The following is a 22,557-nucleotide window of genomic DNA, read 5'->3' as shown; positions in this document are numbered from 1 at the left end:
GGAATCAGGGAGGGAGCACTAGTTAAATACAAGATAGTTTGGGGGAAAGGAGAAGCATCAGTGAGGTATAGATAAGAAAGGAGTGCATTCCAGGAATAGGGGAGGCCAGTGCTTCAAAGGCATGATGACAGGAGATGGGGTACCATTTGTGAGGAATAGAGAAAGACCAGTTTGGCCAGGTTGCAGAGCATGGAAGTGGGGAATGTTGCTTAACAGAACTTGAAAGATAGGTTGGGGCTAGTTTGTGTAAGGTTTTGAAAGTTAGGGGCAATAGGAAGTCCCTGGAGTTGGTTGCATAATGGAGTCATATTGGTTAGATCTACACTTAAAAAATCACTTTGGCAGTGCTGTGTAGGATGTGCTGGAGGGGGGAGAGTCTTGAGGCAGGAGACCAATTAGAAGGCTGTTGGCAATAATCTAGGTGAGAGGAGATGAGGGCCTGAACTAAGGTGGCAGTTGTATGAGTGGAGAGAAAGAGTTAGATACAAAGGATGCCGTGAAGGTAGAAATGCAAGACTTGACGACTGATTGGATATGTGGGGTGAGGGAGAATGAGGAATCTAGGATAATGCCAAACCTGAGAGAATGGAAGAATGGCAGTGCGTTTGATGGACATTGGGAAGTTTGAAAGAGGGGAACATTTTTTGGGGAAATATCCCAAGTTCAGTTTTGGACAGGTTGACTTTAAGATGTCTCCGGGACATTCAATTTGAAATGTCCAGTAGGCAATTGATGATATATTTATGGCCTGAAAGAGAGGATATTCTTACCTTGTCTTGACTTGTGCTCCCTGAAATTGTTTTGGGGAAGAAAAAAATAGTAACTGATCCAGCACTTTTCAAGTGAAAACAACATATGGCCTTGTTGGCTGGGTTTCCCAGTAAGAGTGAGCTATTCTATACATGACATCGACCATTCTATTCTTTCTTGGTTGTCTTCCATTTTTTCCTTTGCAAGAAAAGTAGCTTACTGTTGAGAGGAAAGAGAGTATGAAATCAAACCTGGGAGGCTTCTTTTCCATATCAGAGCAGTCAAAACATCAGAGGTTTTCCAGGCATCGTATTTTCACAGTGAATCATTTTCCTTTCCTTGAAATTAAATGTTGTCTTCCAAGGGAGGACTAAGCTTCTGATATAGTGAAGAAGTTGCACTTAGCCCCAGAGGAAAATGATGAAGGATTCTCAGATTAAAAAAAAAAACATACTAAGCATGAAGGATTCTGTTTTTCCAATGGCATCTTTTTTGGAGTGGTCTGGTCACTTTGATGGACTTCACTAATATATCTCAATTGCCTCCTCCTTCTGTCCCCATGACCTCCTTTTCCCATATTATATTCATCCTATATCCTACATTTTGAAGAAAGATCCAGGCCAGGCATCCTTTATCCTCTGGACTTCACTACTATGGCCCTGAGTGCGGTATCTCTCTACCCAAGCTTTGGTTCTCCCTTTATTTGTGTATTGTCTTCCCCAATTAGAATGTAAAATCTTTGAGGGCAAGGATTTTCTTTTTGGCTTATATTTGTAGCCTTAGTGCTTAGCTCAGTGCCTGGCACATAGTAAGAGCTTAATAATATTTGTTTCTAGAATTGGAAACTGAGGGAATGCTTATCAATTGGGGATGGTTGAACAAGTTGTGATGTATGATTGTCTTGGAATTCTATGATGGTTTAAGAAATGATGAAGGAGATGGTGTTAGAAAATCTGGGGAAGACTTTTATGAGCTAATCAAAGAACCAGGAAAGCACTGTATAGAGTAATAGAGATAATGGTAAAAATAATCAACTGTGAAGAACTTAGCTACTCTGATAAATACAATTCCAAACTACAAGCCCTGTGCCCCATCCACTATACAGCACAGCTTCTGGTGGGGCCATTTCCACTCATCTTGATTTAAATCTTGCCACTGGAACCAGATGGCTCTGGAGGAGAGAGTGAGGCTGATGACTTTCCACAGTTCTGACTTGCTTAAATCCAATTCATTTGCAAGTCAGGACATTACCTTCCTGATGCCATTGGTCCTTTTCAAAATGAAGGACAAACAATAATGCTTACAACTCCTCAAAAGATCTGTGATCTTTATCACTTTGAATATTTTCTCCAATGAGATAGATCCCAACCCATCCACATTTGCCCATACCATTTGATTCTTATCCATACCCTCCAATTATCTTCTACTCAAAATACTAGGGAACTTCTTCACTTTTCCCCCTGACATCCCAAGGATCCAGTGGAATATTTAGATGTACTACCTTTACCTACCTTACCCTAGCCATGTGACCATCCCACCTTCCTTTTGGATCATCGAATTCTCTGATGTCACATTTATTGCCAATTCTTTGTTGTCCCTCATTTGTTATATATGGCAGCCCACCACATCTGACTGTGCTTTTCACTGCCTTTTGTGTGATTTGTATCTTCAGTTCTTCTTTTGTGTTGCTTGTCTTGAAGACATATAACAATGGTTGAAAGTTGGCATTAAGGAAGATGGGCTTTTGAGAGGGAGGTAAGCAGGACCAGGAAAGTAATGTACACAGTGACAATTACCAAGCAAACAGAAAAAAACCTTACCCTTTTAATACCCCAAAGAAAATCTATATCAATCCAGATTATCACCATATGTAAATAAAGGGAGAAAAGAAAGAAATATGAATGTTATATAATTATAATGATTGAAAGCTTGGTTCTGGAGAAGAGTGGAGAAAATGCATGTCTTAGAAGAGGGGGACTGTAGGTATAGAATAACATAATGTATATCTCACCAGTCTTGGTTGATAGACTGATTAGTTTGGCCAAGTGGCTTTTTTCTCTTTTAATGTTTTTTTTTAATCCCAAAGTTTCCTTGCTAGCAAAGGGAAGTATCTCTTTGGCAATGAAGATGGTAGAAAAGCCAAAGATAGAATTATTTGTTTTATTTTGAGATGGGCTTTTTTTCTGGGATTAGTCTGGGGTCATCGAAGGAGCCTTGTAATTTCTTGAAGGCATCTCATCTCAGTATCCTTCTCTTATTTAATTCTGGGCATAGTTTTGGTCCCAGATAAACATTGATGGAAAAGTTCTATAGGATGTCCATTAAATTACATGTTGTAAGATGGCCAATAGATATTCTTTGTCCACTGGGGATAGAAAGACAAAAAAATGAGTCTTTTCCCTTAGGAAGTTTATATTCTATAAGTTTTTTTTCTTTTATAAGGGTATATCACTGGTTTAAACATGTAAAAGTAAAGAAATTCTCCAAATTCCTTTGGTCAAGTCATTATACTTCTCTGGCCAGAGGGATAGAAGAGTAGTTTAATCTCTTTAACTGGATATTAGTTTTTATCTGTCTTCTGATATAAGGGTCACTTCTTACATTGAGGAGTTGGGATCCTTAACAAAAGCATTCTAACCATTGGAGAGCATTTCATGAAAGGTACAATTCCAGGGAGGGAATATATATCCATGAATACCCATTGGCTTCAGTTAACAAGTTATAAACTTGATATATGGTGCTCTTTTGTTTGAAAATGAAAGGGGAGGGATTATCCACCTGGCTCCAGGCCCAAGGTCCAGCCCAGGAGGGAGGTGAGGTAGTCTGAAGACTTACAGCCTTCATCAAATCAATGTCTTGTTGACATTGGCGAGGTGGTGTTCTCGTACTGGATGCCAAGGTTCCACGCATGGTCCCCATTACCCACCTCCACTCGTTTCTCACACAAGGTCTTCCAGATGTTCCAAAAGGAGAGTAGGTCTTGGCAGTGGAAAGTGGTTAAATCAGCTGTGGTTTCCCCAGTATCCCTGTGGCGCCCGTTTACCAGAAATGCATCTTGTGACCAGCCCAACATGGAGCGCATCCCTGTAGATGCTTTTGAAATTCTGGGCCCTGGAGCAAGGAACGCCTCACTGTGTGAGCACTGTGAAAGAGGGAACATTAAGTCTTGCTAAAAGGTCACCAGTATGCTATGGTAAACATATCATGGACAGGTAGAACTGTTTTAGCTCGACATTTTTATGAGATACAGTTAATTAGAAGAGCAGTATCTATTTCCTGTAAGTATCTGCTTTAACTGGTCCTGAAAAATCCTTCAAATGTTAAGCAGCAGCTTCCAACTTCAGCTGCAGGTGGAGAGAGCTATGTCCTTATCTTCTGATCTCCTGCTCAAATTTTTGTTTAAAAAGCCACTGGATCTTATTGTGAAACATTAGGCTGCTGTACCATGTGAAAGAAGATTATTTCTTGTTGTAGAATTTAATTGTGTAGATCCAGGGATGACTGTAGAGGGTAACCTTTTAAGGGATTGGAATAGAATAGACAATGGGTGAAAAAGTCATATAGAGGTAAAATGAGGCTTGGGCAAAGACAGAGGTCCAAATAATTAGGTGCAGGTGGAGGGGTTCTTGATCTGAAGCTGGAGGTCTTTTCTTAGAAGCCATGGCCTTCCACTGTGACCTTGGGTATGATGAATACTAACCAGTGTTATTATAGCACTGTAAGGCTGACAAAGTACTTTATGTAGGTTATCTCCTTCAAACCTCATGACAACCCTATGAGTTAGATACTATTATTTTCCTCATTTTACAGATAAGGAAAGAGAGGTTGAGAGAGTGGAAGTGACTTGGCCAAGATAAACCATGTTTACCAGCTAATATATAGCTGAGGCAGGATTTGAACTCAGATCTTCCTTACTCTAAGCCCAGCCTTCTATCTCCTATTCCACCTACCTGACTAATATGTCACTTAACTTCTCTGTGCTTAGGTTTCCTTAACTGTCAAATGTGGGGTTTGGACTGTAGGATCTTTGATATGCCCTCCAAGTGTAGATATAAGACTCAGTGGTACCAATGGAATGAACTGCCTTGGGATGGCCTGGATTGAAGCAGAGGGAAGATGACCAATTAATTATTCAATCAACATTTATTTAGCAGTTAGGTGGTGCAGTCAATAAAGTGCTGGACCTGAAGTCAGGAAGACTCCTTTTCCCGAGTTCAAATACAGCCTCAGACATGTAGTAGTTATATGACCCTAGGCAACTCACTTAACTCTGTTTGCCTCAGTTTTCTCATCTATAAAATGAGGTGGTGAAGGAAATGGCAAACCACTCTAGTATCTTTGCCATGAAAACCCCAAACAGGGTCACAAAGAGCTGGGCATGACTGAAAAATGACTGAACAACAACAAAACATATAAAAACATCCTTGATTACTATTACAGTAATATAAGGTGGTAGGCTTAGTTAACTTAGGATTGTCTTAATAAGTTACCTAGAAACTTAAGGGACAGGGACATTTGGCAAGAGGTAATTCTTAGGAACCATTCACTTCAATATGATAGGCATTTATGAAGTACTGTTTAACCTCTTTCTGTATCCTTTTTTGTATGCTTAACACAGTGCTTGGCACATAGTAGGTACCAAATAAATATTTACTGATTGGTTGACCAAGTCTTATGTGCCAGGCACTGTACAAAGATTCTGGCGATACAAAGAGAAAGTAGAAAGCAGCCCTTCCCCTTAAGGAGTCCCTCCCCAGTATACCTACTAGGAGCATGAGACATATCAACATAATCGCATTGTCTCTGGCCAAGACCCAAATCTGTCCTTTATGATGCAATAAAGGACTTATATAGTCAAGCTGTTTCTTGACTTAAATGATGGCAAGAAGATACATAATGAGAACAGCTATCCATAGCCTCATATTAGCAACTGCAAAATTCAGGAATCCTGGGCAGAAGCAGCTTTTGCAGAGGCAAATGTTTGCTAGTTCTAAAGAATTCAAGCCTTATACGATCCTCAGAGTCGTCTCTGCTCCCAAATGGTCACATATCCCAGGGTCTCTGCCTGGCCCCAGTTCATCCAGTTTGGGGACAGGTGCCACTTTGAGCATGTTCAAGTCAATTCCTATCACAATCCACCCCTCTGTGTGAGACAAAAGGTTATTCCCTTCAATTCTCCATCCCCACCCAACTCTCGAATGAAACATTAGCTCATCCCTAATCTATATTAGCTGTTACACTCATCTGAATCACCAGATCATTTCTCTGTCCTTTGTCTTGTTTTTTAATGTCAATATGAGGCCTATAGACCCCAATGGCATGTGCCCAATTATTAGTTATTGTAGCTGTTCCAAATGACAATGATCCAGTCCTTGTGCCTTGAACTCAAGTAAAAAAAGCTAAGCCATTAAATTTCTTGGTACAGAGTATTTAGTGCAGAGAAAGGACGTTCTTTAAAAAACGTTTCTTTTATCAACTTTTAAGAAAACACTTCAATGTGCAATGTATTTGGCTTGTGGTTCTTTTTGTCCCTTGTCTTCTTACACCAAGCAACAATGACTTTCAGCTGTGATCTCAGTCACAGCTGATCTTTCTGGCCAGTTGGCTTTGAGGGTAAAATCCCAGAAAACACAAATCTGCACTCATTATCTGACTCCGGGGAATTCCTGAGCCAGGTTTCTGCAGATCATTTAGCAAACAAACCTTCTAACTTGTCATTTAGTTATTTTTTTTTTCATAGCCAGGCTCCAGAGTCATGTCTTGTAAATGTGAGAATTGACGTGTATTTTATTTTTCCAAATTAAATTTCAGTCATTGAATGGGGAGGGATCTTGGAGGTCATTGAGTCCAATGTGCATCTTGATGGAGGTGTATGTTATTGACATGCCTGACAAGAGATCTTTTAACCTTTCTGCTTGACCATATCCAAAATGGGGAGCTTACTATTTTTCAGCAACTCATTCTGTTCTTGGGCAGTTCTGAGGAGATGTTCTTTCTCAGATCAGACTGAAGAAGCCTGTTTCTATATGACTTTGTGCTGATTTGGTGGGCTAAAGGATGGTAAATTTTACTGTTTGATAGCTCTTGTAGAACTTCCTTCTCATTTCCGGTACCTCCAACTCTCTTGCAAAATTACAACCATCATCTAGAAGGGGAGATTGCTAGAGGGTGCAGACTAGATTTTTTTTCCTGATTTTTTGTTTCTTCTCATGTGAATCATCAGCAGTGATCGAAAACATATGTGGAGAAAGAAATCAGGACTTGGAGCAAGAGGTCTGCATCCAAACCCATCTCTGCACCATTAGCTTGTATATCTTTTAATCTCCCAATTCCTTAGCCAACTTAAATCCCATGACCTACTCCATTCCATCTCCATAACACATAGGGATGGTCACATACTGGAGCCCACCATTCCCCAGAAGTATTCTTAAAAACTGACATTCCTCTATCAGAGCATAACCTTGCATCATTCCATCCACCCTTATGCTTCACCCACCCAAAACTGATTTTCATCATTCTCATACCCTCTAGTCCTTCCAGGACTCTGTCTTCTCAGTTCATTATCCCTATGCTGACACTCCACTCCTCTCTCTCAAATACTGACCCTATAGTTAACCGACTCTACATTGCCTTGTACTCTTGAATCCATCATTCTCTTGTCCTGTTTATGTGATTCCTTGATCAATTCCAGCTGTGAATCACTCCCATCTTCCACTTCTTCTTCTCCTACTCACATGCTAGATGGAGCTGAAGGAGGTCAAACAACTGTGCTGTCCTTGTACACTATAAATTAATGTTTTCCAACTTCATCTGGGTCTTCTCTGCAGCAAGGTAATTCTTTCATCCCTTACTAATTGATTCCTAATTTATTTGTGTTTTGTTTTTTGTTATGTTTATATATTCATAGTTCTATATTTATATTTCACATATAAAATACTTTGGAGTCTACCTGCCCAGACAAACCCAGGAACTATATGAACACAATTACAAAATGCTTTTCATGCAAATAATGACAGATCTAAATAATTGGAAAAATATTAATTATTCATGGGTAGGCTGAGTCAATAAAATGCAAATGACGGTTCTACCTAAATTAATCTATTTATTCAGCACCATACCAATCAAACTTCCTTATATCACTTTTAATAGAAGTTGTTTCAAACCTTCTCTCCTTTCCTCAAGTCTCCTGTGGCTTTCTTCCCTCTGCTGAATGTTTTATTTTATTGAGAAAATTGAAACTATTTGCTTTAAACTCCCTCTTCTTCCTTTTTTCATGTCAAAATCCCTTACATTATGCTCAACTCTTTCCTTTTCTTGACTCTCTAACAAGTAGGTGTGAAGGCCACCTCCTCTATGTATGCTTTTGGTCCCATTCCTATTATCTAGCAGGTTAGAAGATCAATCATTCAGTCCCTCTTTAATCATCAACCACTCCCTATCTCTCCCTTCCACCAAGTCTAACAATATATATATAAAAAAAACCAACCCAATACCTTTACTAGTTCCTACCACCCCCTCAAGTTATTGTGGTATATATCACCTCCATTTTTCAACCAAACTTCTAGGAAAACCTGTCTGTATTTGCTGTCATTACTTCCTCTTTTTTCCTGGTCTCATTATTCAGCTGAACTTCTCTATCTAAACTTACTAATGATTTTTGAATTGCTCAATCTAATGGGCCCATCTTGATCCTCATTCTTATTGATTACTCCACAGCATTTGACACTGTTGACTACTCTCTTTCTTCCTGGATATGCTCTCCTATATGGGTTTTCATGACATGATTCTTTCCCTGTTCCTCCTCCTTGTCTAAGCCCTCCTCAGGCTTCTTTGCTGGTTCATCATCTATTATCACGCTCCCTAGCCATGGTTCCCCCAAACCATAACATTATTCTTTATGTTTAATGCTCTGTGGATGATGATGATGACCTATTTCTAAGTCATTATCACACATGCATTCATTTCTATAGACAAAACCTCATGATTCAACAATTTGCTTGATACTTCTTTGTCTACATACTGCTAGTTGAGTTCAAGTGGATCTCTCCCATGAAGGGCCTTTTGATTCTAGTCTTATTTTTTTTTTTTTGAAGTTTCATAGATTTCTTCTTTTTTTTCCACATTATACAATGGTCAGGTTATAAGGATGGATTGTACCAGCTGGGATGCAAAATGGTATAGAGGATATAAAATCAAATAAGAGAACAAAAAAGATCAGGTATTTTGCTTCCACCTGGATATAAATTTAGTTCTTTCTAGTTCTTTCTCTGGATGCACGTTTTTCTCTCCATCATGCGTCTTTTGGGATTGACATATCCCTGCATTGTTGAGAAGAGTCCAGTCTATCAAAGTTGGTCATCACACATACATTGTGTCTGTAATTGTGTACAAATTCCTCCTGGTTCTACTCTTCTCACTCAGCATCAGTTCTTTTAAGCCTCTCCAGGTAAATATGAAGACCGCCTGCTCCCCGTTTCTTATAGCGCAATAATATTCCATAACATGCATATGCCACAACTTGTTCAGCCATTCCCCAATTGATGGACACCCCCTTAATTTCCAATTCTTTGCCACGACAAAAAAAGATGCTATAAACATTTTTGTACATATGGGTCTTTCTCTCATTTCCATGATCTCTTTGGGATATAACCCTAGGAGTGGTATTGCTGGATCAAAGGGTATGAAAGTATTTATAGCCCTTTGGGCATAGTTCCAGATTGCTCTCCAGAAAGGCTGGATCAGTTCACAGCTCCACCAACAATGCATTAGTGTTCCAGTTCGCCCACATCCTCTCCAGCATTTGTCATTTTCCTGTTTTGTCATCTTAGCCAATCTGACTGGTGAGATGTGGTACCTCAGAGTTGTTTTGATTTGCATTTCTCTAATCAATAGTGAATTAGAGCATTTCTTCATGTGCTTATAGATAGCTTTAATTTCTTTCTCTGAAAACTGCCTGTTCATATCCCTTGACCATTTATCAATTGGGGAATGACTTGATATAGATTTCTTCTTGAGATTATCATTATAATTATGCATCTTATCCTTGTCATTTTGAGGAAATTTAGATAGAAACAATCCTGTGGCAAGTCACTAGCCTAATTTTATTCTTTGATGTTTGATATGTTATAAACTCTTACAGCACTGGATTTCTAATTTTTTTTTTTTGCTATTTAAGAAAAGTATTGGGATATAAGCCCATCTTCTGTAGGATCACTGAAAACTCTGGTGGAACAACAATTAACAGAATGATGGAAACAATATGCCTTGTCCTCATCTCACATGAATTTGGTACCCAATAATGGTAAATAATATTCATAAATTATTTTTCTTAAACCAATGAACAATAAATCCCTGTATAGACCTCAAAATGTGCTTTGAAATTCAACAAATAAACTGTCCTGGAAACAGACTATTATCATAGTACTTGCATGATTTTGGATACCATATCCCATTCTCATAAGATTTTGGAATCCATAATCCTTTTTTTTCTCTTCCTTCTTCCCTTTTAGTAAGGGTAGAGTAAAATCCTGCTGGGTCATTTTCCCATGGGCCACTTCAGAGACAGGATTTTTCCTTTCTACTTTCCATCCTCTCTCTCCTTCCCTCCCACTCTAGGAGGATAGAGAATGTCTCTTAATTTACCCCCTCCTTCCTGCAGCTTTCCTTTTCTGTCCCTTCCCTCTCTTTCATATTTTTCTTGTAAAAATACCATGTTTATTTCTATTAAGTATGTTTAGGAACATAGTAAGGTTTCTTATGGGGAAAGAAGGGGAAGAAGAACAGTATGTAGCAAGATATAAGGGCAGTTTTCTGTATTATGTGGTCCCAGAGAGCATTTGTGGGTTGAATGATAGTGGGTTAACCAGAGCTCCATTAACCTCTGCATCCTTCCCTTCTTCTAGCCACCTACAAAGCCAACCCATGTTGTGCAAGAAAAATCTGTGGTTGTAATCTTTAACTCTTGGCCAAAAGTTAGTGGATGGAGAAGGAGGTTTTATGTAATGCTTTCTTCTTTACAGCAGCAGATTTTTGCTTTTAATGGCCCTAGGATTAGATAGTATTGAGGTAGTGTAGTCAAAATGATCTGTTTGAAGAGGAGTTCCAATGGGTATAGCTGCATGCTTGCTTAGCTGTAATGACTGTGAATCAATCATTTAGTTTCTCCTAAACTTCAGTTTCCTCATCTTTTTATCAGAAATGAGATATGTGATTCATCTGCATTCTTTTGGACTTCTGTTATGTTGCTGAAAGGTTAAAAGTTTATCAAAGTTTGGTATGCATGATTTTTTGTTCAATTTTTCAGTATATGGCCAATTGTCAACTCCCTCCACCTGCCATAGGCATGTCCTCAACTCTCATGTTCCTCTCTTCCCAGTGACATTCCCATGGCCAACTGGGAAGACTACCCCTTCCCTCTCTTTCACTGGAATCAGGGCTGGGAAGATTTGGCTAGCCACACCTTGTTATAACAGCAGGCACTTTTAGCTTAGTTTAGGGGTAAAGTGAAGTCCCAAATTCAGTTTAAACTTTTCTCATTGAGAAATTAAGTATGATTAATAAAATTGTAACCACCCATCAAACCTCTAGCTTCCAGGCTGGAAAAGAAATTTCCCCAGGCAGTTAAATTCTTTTTTTTTTTCCCTTTTTTTTTTGGGAGGGTGATTGGGGTTAAGTAACTTGCCCAAGGTTACATGGCTAGTTTTTGTATGTGTGTGTGTGTTAAGTGTCTGAGGCCAGAACCAAACTCGGGTCCTCCTGACTCCTGGGCCAGCGCTTTACTCACTGCGTCACCTAACCACCCCCCAGTCAGTTAAATTCTGTATAATCATATCCATTGACTTTCTAGCAAAGTTTAGGCCTACAAGACACACTTTTCGTGACCAGCCATAGGTTTTATATGAATAGAAAGTAAAGTCACCATAAAGTAATGACTTAATATCCAGCAAAAAACTAAATCATCAACTAAAGCCAGAGAGCAAGCAGTTATTGTTGGATCCCTTCAAGTGGCTGGGAGGAATATCACTCAAACTGAATTGTTGCCTAAATAGTACCATCTCACCCCTACTTGACCTTTACCCCAAACAGACTGATCCCTATGTCCTACTGGAATCATAAATAAACATTGCAGATGGACGAATAGTGAAAAAAAATGTTGGCCAGGGACTAGAAAAAATCTGCTGATGTTCAGGGGCTCATAATAAATAATATTCCGAATGGTATGATGAATTAAAGTTGGGCCAGGCAGGAAGGGAGGAGATGTCTGTAGAGTGCTGTGATTCTCTGAACATGAAAAGCAGAACATCTTTGCATCACCATGACCTTTGGCTTTTGCTTTGAATTACTAATTAAGAGAATCTAGAATTTCTGTTATACTTATGTCTCCCTAATTCCTTTCTAGTTCTTTTTTCTTTCCTTCAACTGGGCAATATGACTTTCACAGTTTCAACTGCATGCACCAGCTAAATATTGATGCAATCTTCTAATGATTTTCTGTAGAATAGCCCTCTAAAGTTGCTTCTGTGATGCTTGTATTTCAGGCCTATGCTTATGAGTAATTAATCCTAGAAAGTTTCACCTTTCCTTCCCTAGTCTTACCATAATGGTAGTTGCCACATATCCTACTGTGTACAGGTCTTGAAATGTTTTTACAATTTCTGTCAAATACTGGAGAAAATGTATTCATCCTTGATGATAATAGGAGACATCAGCTTCAAAAAATATACCTCAAACAGCTGTTTTTGGTATAATTGTTTATCTAGTTAGTTTCATGCCATCAAATTCAGAATGACCTTTTTGGAATTCCAACCTAACTCTTTCCATCTCTTTTTCAAGATCATCTGAGATACATCCATGATGCTTTTTTTCATCCATTTATCATTAGGTACAATTTCTCAAATTTTCAGTATGTGATGATTTTTAATGTCCTCAGATTCTTCAATTTTTCCCTCTTCACATTTATCACCTCCTTAATCTCTTTATTTCATGTAATCTATATCTAAGACACTTAGGGTAACTGATGGGTCTCAGACCTGTTGATGAGTTAGTGAGATGTCTACCCCAAACATGAGAAAAATTCCCTTGGTGGAACGGGAAGATGAGGACAATTCATTCCAATGTCCATGAAAGTACCATGGAGGGCTTAGAGCTTGGTCAGACATCAAAGATGCCACTGTCATCCACTGCATCCCTGGCTATTGCCAAACATCTTGACTTTTGTCACTGAACTTCAGTGACTCTGGAGGAGAGAATGAGGTTCATGATTTTGTGCAACTCTGCCTCACTTAAATCCAATTCACAAAAGAATCAAGGAATCACCCCATGATGTCATTAGTTCTCTTTGAAAATGAAGGACAGGGGTAGCCAGGTGGCTCAGCGAGTAAGAGCACTGGCCCCAGTGTCGGGATGACCTGGATCAAATCTGGGCTCAGATACTTAGCACCCACCTAGAAATAACTGGCCGTGTAACCTTGAGCAAATTATTTAACCCCGATTGCTTTAAAAAAAAAGAAAGAAAACGAAGGGCAAACAACAAGCACCTAAGGTACTGTCCCTTTCATAAGTGAATACTTTGGTGACTGAAAAGGGCAGAAAAAAATGCTTTTGTTTGAAAAAAAAATGCTGATAAAATGCACATGTAAAGAAACGTGATTTTCAGATAAGATGCAGCAGTCTGCTTACCAAAAGGGGCAATAAATGAACTTTCACATACAGAAAAAAGGCTTAAATCACCCAGAAAAGGATAGAATGTAATGCCCCTTTCACATGTAGCTGTAAAAGTCAGAGAAAGAACTTTTGTTTAGCAAAAATGGCTAAAGATGCAAGTCTAAAGAAACACATCTTTTTGAGATAAGATGGGACTAATTTGATTGTCAAAAGGGGCAGTAAATGAATTTTACATTAACAAAAAGACTTAAATCAGCTTGTAAAGGATGGGAGGTGATATCTCTTTCATATGTGAGCAGTTTTGTCTCTAAAAGAGGCAGAAAACATGTTTTTTTCTTTAAAAAGCTGCTAAAATCTATGTGTAAAGAAATAGTTTCCAGATAAAATGTGTTTGGTTGCCAGAAGGAGTAATAAATGAACTTTTGCATAAATAAAAAGGTTTTGAATCACCTTGTAAATGATGGAAGGTGATACCCTTTTTTGTGAACAGTTTTATAGTTAAAAGGGGCAGAAAAGAACTATGTAATAAAAAATGTATGAAATGCAAGTGCGAAGAAACAGTTTTCAGAAGCCTAGAATGTTAAAGAGACTCCTTTGGAGATGGAGAAATGTCCTGAGGCGGCAGGGTATTTCTGTACCTTAGTTCATTTGCATGTAACTGTTTTTAAGGCTCATTATGGGAGAAATGTCTCCTCTCTGAATTTGTGTGGTAGGTAATTGCTGCCAAATATATATTTACCATAATGCAAAAATTATAGAGGTAAAAACATAGGTTTTATTATTATACTCAAACAGAGGCCTCAGAGAAAACCTGAACCCTCATTAGGATTTTAACCAGACTTCTTGTAGGCAAAATTATATCAGTGACAGTAAAATAAGTCTTTTACATAATGTGATTTTGTATGTTCCTCTTAGGCCACAAAGGTTCAAGAGAAGAGAGATCCATAATCCCAAACTTCTTTCAGCATCATAAAAGTTGAACAAATTTAATTAAATAGAGTCATAATCTCATATGTTCTCCAAGGAAACCAACCTCTTCAAATAAACTCTATAGGTAAACTAAGTCAAGGTATAGATTAAACTACTTTTAGAGGATTCACAAATTGAGGAGGAGAATTTACATGTTTCCAAGAAGTCAGGAACAGTTGAAACTCTTCCTTTGGCTTCTTATGTTGAGAATGTTTAAGACTTTCAATAAATTTTTATATACCTTGGGATAGGTATTAACACAGCTTCTTAGTTAAGTAAGGTTAGCAGGAAGAATGGTCTTGAGTCTCAAATAATAGATAAAACATCCCATAACAGGTTTGAGAAGTTTAAGAAGGATGTTTTAAGTTTGAGAAGTTAAAAACTGAAAAATTAATCAGCTAAACCCTATGAGATCATTAAATAAGGATCATTGGTTGTATAACTAACAGAAAAGATAAGTTCATGAATGATTACTTCATAAGGAAAAGGTTAAATCACTGACAAACAAGAGGTTCAGAATGGAGCCACTGAAAGTGGTGAAGGACCTTGTAAACAGTGAGCAAACTGGGCAGGAGAAAACTTAGCAGAGGACAGAAAATTCAGTGTTGCTTGTGAAGAAGCCAGCTTGAGGGAAGCTCTGATGAGAAGGACGCTTCACCTAATAGTTCCTAATTGGCCTTTTAAAGGTCAAAGCTCGTTGGAGGAGAGAGAATCTTAGGGGCTTGTCTGCATTGCCCAAATAACTAGTCTAATAAACTTTCCAGCTTTCTGGCTTAACGGGCATGGTTAGCCAATGCAATTACATGATACTTTCTTCACACACTTCTAAGAGAGATCACGAGTTAAAAGAAGCCGTCATTGCTTTTCTTTGTTCTGGAAGAGGACCATGACATCAGAGAGATGATGCCATGACTTGCAGGTGAATTGGATTTAAGTGAGGGAGAGCTATGCAATGTCACCAGCCTCACTTTCTCCTCTGGAGCCATGTGTGTCCAGTGGCAAGATATAGACTGGGATGCCTGGAGGTGGCCCTCTTTGTTAGTTCAAGAGGAGAAGAGAAGGGAATTTTTTCTCAGCAGGAGAATGGCAAGGAAAAGGAGAGCAATTAGGAGAGAAGCAGTTTTGTGTGGTTTGGATGTCCTTGCATAGACCAATAACATCAAAGCCTGTATGGTCTGGTAAGTTATCTTATGTGTGTCTCTGTGACAAGTTTCTTTAAGTGTGTGTCCACTCTCCTTCATAGATACAGAGTACATTGGGGGGAGAGTATACCCCAGGTTTATATATAGACAGTTGTTTCTAGTTTACATTAAACCCCATATGATATATTGATCATTCTTGCTTAGGCTTTACTGTGAAGTAAATGTTTTATATTCAAGTATTGGTGGTGTCCTCACTGGGAGTGGATGGTTTTGTGTAAATGGGAAATACATCGGTGGGGGCCATACTTGTGCACTAGAGGGATCTACACTCCCTAGTTTAACCCCTAGAACACTCAGAAGGTTTGAGTGTAGCTCTGTAGTGGTGGTTCTTCTTTGGAACCTCCGATGTGTCAGAATGAGGGCGGTGGAGTGCATGAGTTAGTCAGATAGTAAGTGTAGTGAGTCCATTCCAGGGCTGCTGCATCAAGTATTACAAGTTTTTAAAAAAACAATCTCCCTGAATTTGTTGGCAATATATTGGTTGTATGAATTTGAGCTACAGATACAACTGACCAAAAATGAGTATGAATTTCTTGTTTCTACCTAACTGAGAGGATCTATTTACAATTTTGTTACAATCAGGCACCCCTGAATAATGAAAATATTAATTTCTTCTGTCCACTTCATACAGACTTTTGCTTGGTCTCTTAGCAGCTGACACCATCTGCACCAAAAACGTATAACATGTAAGGTTGGCATTTCTAATTTGTTCTGAAGTGTCCTGGTTTCTTTTGGTACCAGAACACGAAAGGGGTACTGCTCCTTCCTGCATTGTCCATATTGAGCTGATCATCCCAATGATTTCAGTCAGGGCTGGCCTGCAATGACTTGCCACACAATGGAGCCATATCCATATCTTTGCCTCATCGGAACAGTGTCATCACAATGGCTGACTTCTTAACACAAAGAGCAGCATTGCTTCCAATCCTATTAATGAGCATGTCAGAGTTTCTGCCACTATACACTACACTGGGTGGACTCAGTTGGGATGGTTGTCCCCACGTCGTGACTTGACAATGGGTTGGACTTTGAGGGGAGTGTTCTTGTTGTTATTATCATCTCCTTTGCAATGCCTAGGTTGGGGGTGGGGAACCTGTGATCCTTAGGCCACACATGGCCCTCTAGGTCCTCACGTGTGGCCCTTTGACTGAACAGGAGGGCTTCAGTCAAAGGGCCACACGTGAGGGCCTAGAGGGCCACATGTGGTCTCGAGGCCTTAGGTTTCTTTCCCATGGCCTAGATTATAACACACTTCATGCTGGGATATTTGTGCTAGATTATTGGAACAGTATTAACTTCTAGTTCAACATCAAGGAACGGCTCATTAGAAAAAAAACAATTTAATTTTTTCCCCCTATTTTCCTCTTCTTGAGCTACAACTTTGATGATTACTAGATATGTTTTGAGTTCTGCGTTCTGGGGTTTCTGCCTTGCATGGCTTCTTACTTTTGAATTAACAGGATGCAAAAATGGCAAAAAGAACTGTTGTGTTCGCCTGTGGGTTTAGAAAGGAAAAGGGAGGACATTAGTAATTCCACGGGCAGAGGTTGGGACTCCTGCAAAACTTTGTTGGGGGAGGATTCACAGAGAATTCACAGATCAGAAGACTGGACAGTAAGGGAATCAGCATTTAGTAGGTACCAGACACTGTGCTGAGTGCCTCACAACAACCCCATAAAGCAGGGGCTATAATTATTCTTATTTTACAGTTGAGGATATTGAGACAAACAGAAGGTAAATGACTTACCGAGGGTCACACAGTCGGCAAGTATCTGAGGCTGGATTTGAACTAGGGACTTCCTGATTCCAGACCCAGGGCTCTATCTACCAAACCATCAGTTCCCTCTAGGAGGCAAAAGGACAATGATGGGACAACCCCAAGAGAAATGTTTGATTAGGCAACACTACCAAGTCATTCCTCTCTGCAGAGTCAGATGCTTTCTGGATCTTAATAAGGCCACAGAGGGTTCTCCTAGTCTGGGATCCTTTTAACCACAAACATGACCACTTTTGATCTCACTCAAACCATTTGCACTGAATGGAAACCTCGTTTCTGTAATTGCTTGACGTGCTTCTTTAGTTCTCTTGAAACTCTATTTCTCTGAAAACAATTTCATAACTTTTCTCCCCATTTACTTGCTAAAAAAATACAGTGGAATTATAACTAGCTGCTGTGGTACGTATGAGAAGCAGTCCTAAATGTGCCTCAAACCAATCTGGTCATTTCTGATGTAAAAATATCCTAAGAAGTCATAAAGCCAAACTCAGTGGCGGGGAAGGAGGAGTTAGTTACTCCAGTGACTAACTGATGGGTATTTCCAAACTGTCTTCTTGTTCACTAGGTGTTAAGCTCTTAGCAAGAGAGTTGGTATTTGCACCATGGAAATCCCACGGCCCCAGGGAATAGCCTCGTTGCCCCATCCTCCTTATGGCCTCCTTGAATCGCACCAGTGGTCAGGGATTATTCCTATTTAAGAATGGTTCCGGGACTTTCAAATTTGTGGTTCAAATAAAGAGAAACCTGGCACATCTTCTTGTTTCCCTGATTATTTTATTCAATTCGACAACAGATATTAATGGAGTGATTACAGTAGGCCAAGTAATGCCCTCAGCACTGAGTATGAAGACAAAACATGAGATCTTGAGTTTACTGATATTCTTTTGGAAGAAGCATATAATATGGGTGTGGAATGAGAGAGGGAGGGATGGGGAGAGAGAGAGAATACAAACAAGTGTGGGGACCAGGAAAGTGGAGAATCAGCAGTTGTTAAAGGTATGGAGGGGAAAAATGGAGGTGGGACAGAGATAAAACCAATTTGACTTAAACGAAGAATACATAAAGATGAGAAAGGTAGGGGACAAATTTTGGGGGGTTTTAAATTCCAGGCAAGGGATTTTAATCCTAAAATCAAGAAAGAGTCACTAAAAGACATTTGAGCAAAGGGATAATGTGGCCAGACCCATATTTTAATAATGTCAGTTTGGCAGCGGTGTAGAAGATGAATTGGAGATGGGACACGTTGGAAGCAAGAAGACACCCTACAATAGCAGGGTCAAACTTGGGGTTTTCTGGTTGCATGTGGCCCAAAAATCTCCTGAGGAAGGTCTAAACCAGATTAATGTGTAATTGGGATAGGTGTAAGAAAATAAACAAAAATACAATCTAGCCAAAATCAAGTTAATTTGTGGGTTCTAAGTTAAATCCTAACAGCCTGTAGGGATTTATCTCTATTTTAGTTTATGCTCAAATAGTACCATATTACCTAGAAAACTTCTCCTTTGTTGCTACTATTCTGTTGTTTCTGACTCTTTGTGTCAGAGAAACCCTAGCACACTTATGGTTTTCTTGGCAAAAATTTTCTTCTCCATCTCATTTTACAGATGAGGAAACTGAGGTACATAGGGTTAAATGACTTGCCCAAGGTCACACAGTATCTGAGGCTAGATTTGAACTCATGAAGATGGGTCTTCCTGACTCCAGACCCAGCATTCTATACATTGTCCACCTACCTGCCACTTATGGATAGACTAAGCCAATTAAATAAAATAATACTACTTAATTTACTCAATACCACACCACTGCTGCTTTGGTAGTTTGAAGTCAACTTTTAGATTAATTTATAGAACCAGAAAAAATAATAATGAAATTCATCTAGAAGAGGGAATGGTCAAGAAACTCAAAGAAAATAATGGGGAAAATGGAAAGGAAAAGGGCCTAGCAGGACCCTGTCTCAAACTATTCTTGTGGCATAATTTATGCACTAGGAATCATAAAAAACATTTTACTGGTTAAGAAATAGGTCAGTGGAACAGATTAGGTACAGAATATACAAAAGAGGGGGTGGCTAAGTGACTCAGTGAATGAAACACTGGCCTCAGAGTCAGGAGGACATGAGTTCAAGTGTGACCTCACACACTTAACACTTACTAGTCATGTGACCTTGGGCAAGTCACTTAACCCCAATTGCCCTGCCCTCCCCCCTCCAAAAAGCCAAAAAAAAATCTAGGGATGGCTAGGTGGTGCAGTGAATAAAGCACTGGCCCTAGAGTCAGGAGGACCTGAGTTCACGTCTGACCTCACACACTTGACACACTTACTAGCTGTGTGACTTTGGGCAAGTCACTTAACCCCAACTTCCCTCCAAAAAAAAGAGCAGAATAAAAAACAAGTACAAAAGCAAATTAATATAGTTGCCCAGTGTTTGATAAAACTAAAGACTCTAAGTACTGAGTAAGAAGAACTCACTATTCAATCAAAAATCTAACTTCAAATCTGGCCTCACTTACTAGCTGTGTGACCCTGGGCAAGTCACTTAACCTTGTTGTCAGAAGCAAATGAACGACCACAACAACAAAGGAGAATGCAATGTTTTCCAGGTAATGAGGTACTTTTGAGCATGAGCTAGAGAAGAAAATGGCAAATACTCCAATATCTTTGGAATCACAGAGTCAGACATGCTTGAAAAACGATTGCACAACAACAAATTCATGAGTTCTCCAACTGTCCAGATCTGTCTTTATTTGTGTCAGCATTTTATTGTATTAAAATAATTTCTGTGTGTCTTGGTAGGTAGATATCCAAGTATTTTAAACATTCTGTAGGTATTTTAAATGGAATGTTTCTTTCTATTTCTTCCTTCTGGGTGTTATAGTAAAAAATCTTCAGAAATGATGATGATTTTTGTGAATTCATTTTATATCAGCAAACTTTACTGAAGTTTTTAGTCAATTAAAAGTATTCAGATTTAACTTGCACTGGTATCCATGCATTGTCAAGTGGAGTAGCAGGGCCAAGCACACTGATTAAATCCTTGCAGAAGATTTCTGGAGGGAGAACAAGAGGTTCTCATGGAAAGAGAAAGCATGGCTGGATTAGAAGCTGTTATTGTAAGAGGGAGTTCCTATGCGAATACAATTACAAGTGCCATCTTTTAGTAGAAGTTAGGGAGAGGTCAGAAAAGATTGCTTTACTGTAAGACTTCTTTACATATTCAAACTCTAGGGCTAAGACAATAGCATGGATTGGATCTTAATGACTACTGGTCCCCTTTCCCCATCCAAGTTCTGTAGCTCATTATTCTTTTGGAGTATTAATTTAATGGAGTTTTTCTATTCTATATTACCAGATGGTGTGTGTGCGTGTATGTGTGTGTGTGTGTATGTGTGTGTGTTTGCATGTGTATGTGTGTGTGTGTGCGCGTGCATGGCCATGTATGTGTGACCTATATATAGTGACTCTTCCAGCTCATTAATTCATTAATTTTAGAGGTGAAACTCGAACTGGGCAGAGATTATTCATAAATGTCTGAAAGTAAAGCCACTTTGGTTATATCAGCTCCAGTTTTTGCTAGTGGTCAGCCTGAGGTTAGGACATTTCTGTATTAATGTTTTCTCGGAATACATAATCTGAAATAATGAATATTTGTATTTCCTTCCTTGAACTGGTTGTGTCCAAGTGGATGCTGCCAAATGGCTGTATTGATGACAGATTTGTCCATGGATTTATCCGGCTCTGCCCTTTGGAATTTGGGGGTGGATCACTTATGTGACCATGAAGGAGAGCTCTCTGGGGTGGGGGGGAGAATTCCCTCTTCTGGGTCATGACCACAGGGCCATCATAGGAGCCACATCCTGTCTGATGACAAGGTCACCAATACGTCAAGAGCTACTTAGCTTCTTCAGGGGTTGGAAAAATCATACTAGTCATAAAGGAATTCTTGGTGGTGAAATTCAAAGTAACTGAATTCCCTTTGTAAGAGCTTCTAAGGTCAGTTCCAGAGGTCTTCACATGGCCAAGCAAAATCGAATTCAAAACAAAACATTGCTATTTCATGCTTTGTGCTTTGAGCCCTGTATTTCAGATCTTAGTTCCAATCTCAACTACATCTAGTTCATAGCATTTGTCTGTATAGTTAAATCATAGTTCAGATTTTGATTTTCAATGAGGCCACAGAATATTTAGAATGGAGCTCAGCCCATAGGTTAGTCTGTCTTATGAAAGTCCATCCTTAAGTGTGAGATATTGATTTTAAACCAAACCATATGAACAAGAAGGTAACTATAGCATTGATATACAGACTGTGGGATGGTCAGACACGGATGCCAGGAAAGTTGGTTGTAGTTTTGTTCCTTACTATTTGGAGAGAAATGATACTTTTTTCTTTCTTTCTTTCTCTTTTCTCTTCTGTAGATTTTCCTTCACACAGAGGAAGAATGCAAAGGCATGTTTCCAAACAAATGAAAACTCAATTTACAGTGAGATGGCAAGGCATCTTTCATGGAAAAGTACACCCCTGGACTCCAAGAGAGTTGCTTTGGACCTTATTGGGGAAAAAAAGAGAATTATGCTCATTGGCCTTTAACTAACACTCTCTTGGTTCAAAAACTTTCAATTGTTATTAAAGATAGGCATATTTTCCATAAAATAAAAAAGGCTGATTCTATCTGTTGGTTTGAGGACTTTAGTTACATAATTCTCATTCAGAAACAAAACAAAAGCAAATTATCAGAGAAACATTTTTATTGCGAGAAAAAGGGGGTAACCACCACAATGATGCACTTTTCAAAAATGTACCTGATGAACTGAAAAAACTTAAAATCATTTTGTCCTCTGCAAAACTCTCTTATCAAATCTATCAAAGGAAACTCTTTATTAAGACCATGATGTGAATGATCATGGAGGAGCCCTACTTCCCCATGTAAATCTCACAAAACATCTAAAGAGGGCTCCCAGAAGATCAATAATAAAGAAAATTGAAGAGGAAAAAACTAGCTACTCTATCCTATTCACTTGTGCACAAAAATATAGCTGAAAGTCAGCAGAGTTGGGGAGAGAGGTTGTACCAGTGAAGCTTATGAAGGCTCCTATAAAGGGACAGGAGTAGTAGTCTGAATAGGTAAGCTAAAACAACAAAACAGCAGCACAGCAACAAGGGCAGTAGTCATGATCTCTGACAAGACAACAGTACACAGA

At 39.0% G+C, this 22,557-nt stretch overlaps 2 long non-coding RNA genes across 2 annotated transcripts in view; both read left to right on the top strand.

Annotated features, from left to right (window-relative positions):
• Positions 1–22,557, top strand: part of LOC138169349 (uncharacterized) — an 85,769-nt gene that overhangs the window by 56,446 nt on the left and 6,766 nt on the right. The gene's annotated exons all lie outside the window — the stretch shown is intronic.
• LOC138169343 (uncharacterized) lies at positions 7,312–22,027 on the top strand. The gene is made up of 2 exons (XR_011170326.1): positions 7,312–7,581; positions 21,775–22,027. It is a non-coding gene; the product is annotated as an uncharacterized lncRNA (long non-coding RNA).

Source organism: Petaurus breviceps, unplaced genomic scaffold (assembly GCF_028583685.1).
Source record: "Petaurus breviceps papuanus isolate PSGF00001 unplaced genomic scaffold, PetGlider_PUasm1.0 126, whole genome shotgun sequence".
In the NCBI taxonomy this organism is placed as follows: domain Eukaryota; kingdom Metazoa; phylum Chordata; class Mammalia; order Diprotodontia; family Petauridae; genus Petaurus; species Petaurus breviceps.
Note: the sequence above shows the minus strand (reverse complement) of the source record. Positions and strands in the feature narration are given on the sequence as shown.